The following is a 2,702-nucleotide window of genomic DNA, read 5'->3' on the forward strand; positions in this document are numbered from 1 at the left end:
GATGACTTCCCATGGATCGCCACCATCAGTGATGTCTTGACACCAAGAGTGCCCCCAAAACTGTACGTTGTCGGCAAACCTCACAAGGTCACAGTTTTTTCCTGATCAGGGCACTGTTTTAGGTTGTGTGGATGATTGGTCTCAAGCGCCAGATTAAGACTCTTTTCTCTCAGAAGGCACTGCTTGAAATCCCACAGCTGGCATTTTCCTGGTCATGTCCATTATCCTCGACTGGAATGATGTGGCAGCAAACGACTGTCAGATTGTACAACACGGCTGAGTCCTTCATAAGAAGTCAGTGCTCAAGAGAGTCAGAGTTCATGTGAGAAGGTCCTTTCAGCAAAGGCCTTCTCAAACTATTTGCCAAGTCAGGACGTAAAGAGGGACTGTGCTGAAACCCGGGATTGAACCAGGGACCTTTAGATCTTCAGTCTAACGCTCTCCCAACTGAGCTATTTCAGCTGCAAAGGTGGTCGCACTGCTTTTTCCAGTGCAGGCAATTTCACCTAGATCTCTATTGTAACGGGCGTCCTTACACCATGACTGAAAAGGATTTCATGGATCCCCTGACATGTTTTTGGTCTGAGGATTTGCCATGGATCGCCACCGTCAGTGAAGTCTTGGCACCACGAGTGCCCCCAAAACTGTACGTTGTCGGCAGGATTTGAACCTGCGCGGGGAAACCCCAATGGATTTCTAGTCCATCGCCTTAACCACTCGGCCACAACAACTTGCAAAGAACTTCGCCGATTATACCGTTGTTTTTCAGTTGAAATGTCACAGACGTCCTGACACCACAAGTGCCCCCAAAACTGCACGTTGTCGGCAGAATTTGAACCGGTTAGTTTGAACCTGTGTTAGCTTTATTTAGGACAGGGGTCGGCAACCTTTACTATGAAAAGAGCCATTTCACCCACTTGCCCACTAAAGAAAAATAGCCTGGAGCCGCAAAACGTTGTATGTTTAAAACAACATTGGAGGGAAAAAAAAAAGACGAGTTGGAGTACTCTTGCTAGTACTGGAGATAAACTTTTGTTTTTAAATGAGCTCTAATTTATTTTTTAGAATCGTCAAATAACTCATTAATAATAATTAATAACTCAAATAACTCAAAGTATTACTCATTTCCCTTCATGTTAACCTGTCAGAGAGAACTGGATAGCATCCCGTCTGCTCATTCAGTCACCAGTCAGAACTCAGTCAGGATGCATTCATGGTCTCACACAAAGTTGGATTTTTGTAAACTCATAACAAAGACGTGCATTTTCACCACACGGGTGCTAAAAAATATTCAAGCATTGCAAAGGGAGCCGCAACAAAGAGGCTGGAGAGCCACATGCGGCTCTGGAGCCGCGGGTTGCTGACCCCTGATTTAGGAAGACCCATTGTGGCCCTTCGGGCTCACAACTACTTAGTGGGATTTCGGATGATCCATCGTGGTCACAGGCGTCCTGACACCATGACTGCCCCGAAAGACCAGTGGTTAAATTGCAAGGACAACTGCTTGCCAATTTAGTGATATTCAGGATGACCCACTGTGGTCCTTCCAGCTCACGACTTAGTGGGATTTAGGATGGTCCATCGTGGTCCTTCTGGCTGACCTATTTGCTCAGGTGTCTTGACACCACGAGTGCCCCCAAAACTGTGTGTTGTCGGCAGGATTTGATGTGCCGGGAAACCCCAAAGGATTTCTAATCCATCGCCTTAACCACTAGGCCACAACAAATTGTCACAAACGTAGAACCTCACGGATTATGCCGTTGTATATCAGTCGAAATGCAATGGAAAATGTTTGCCAAAAGCAACCATGAGACTTGTCAACTCGTGAGTGGTATTGCAGCTCACGGTTTTGGGGGATCTCACATGAATTCCCATGAATCCTCTGACACGATTTTGGTCTGATGACTTCCCATGGATCGCCACCATCAGTGATGTCTTAACACCAAGAGTGCCCCCAAAACTGTACGTTGTCGGCAAACCTCACAAGGTCACAGTTTTTTCCTGATCAGGGCACTGTTTTAGGTTGTGTGGATGATTGGTCTCAAGCGCCAGATTAAGACTCTTTTCTCTCAGAAGGCACTGCTTGAAATCCCACAGCTGGCATTTTCCTGGTCATGTCCATTATCCTCGACTGGAATGATGTGGCAAAAACGACTGTCAGATTGTACAACACGGCTGAGTCCTTCATAAGAAGTCAGTGCTCAAGAGAGTCAGAGTTCATGTGAGAAGGTCCTTTCAGCAAAGGCCTTCTCAAACTATTTGCCAAGTCAGGACGTAAAGAGGGACTGTGCTGAAACCCGGGATTGAACCAGGGACCTTTAGATCTTCGCCGATTATACCGTTGTTTTTCAGTTGAAATGTCACAGACGTCCTGACACCACAAGTGCCCCCAAAACTGCACGTTGTCGGCAGAATTTGAACCGGTTAGTTTGAACCTGTGTTAGCTTTATTTAGGACAGGGGTCGGCAACCTTTACTATGAAAAGAGCCATTTCACCCACTTGCCCACTAAAGAAAAATAGCCTGGAGCCGCAAAACGTTGTATGTTTAAAACAACATTGGAGGGAAAAAAAAAGACGAGTTGGAGTACTCTTGCTAGTACTGGAGATAAACTTTTGTTTTTAAATTAGCTCTAATTTATTTTTTAGAATCGTCAAATAACTCATTAATAATAATTAATAACTCAAATAACTCAAAGTATTA

General features: G+C 45.1%; 2 non-coding genes across 2 annotated transcripts; both read right to left on the reverse strand.

Annotated features, from left to right (window-relative positions):
• Positions 1-389: 389 nt before the first annotated feature.
• trnaf-gaa (transfer RNA phenylalanine (anticodon GAA)) lies at positions 390-462 on the reverse strand. Its single transcript has one exon. It is a non-coding gene; the product is annotated as a tRNA-Phe (tRNA).
• A 187-nt stretch (positions 463-649) lies between these two features.
• Positions 650-731, reverse strand: trnas-aga (transfer RNA serine (anticodon AGA)). Its single transcript has one exon. It is a non-coding gene; the product is annotated as a tRNA-Ser (tRNA).
• Positions 732-2,702: the final 1,971 nt, after the last annotated feature.

Source organism: Doryrhamphus excisus, chromosome 3, assembly GCF_030265055.1.
Source record: "Doryrhamphus excisus isolate RoL2022-K1 chromosome 3, RoL_Dexc_1.0, whole genome shotgun sequence".
NCBI lineage: Eukaryota > Metazoa > Chordata > Actinopteri > Syngnathiformes > Syngnathidae > Doryrhamphus > Doryrhamphus excisus.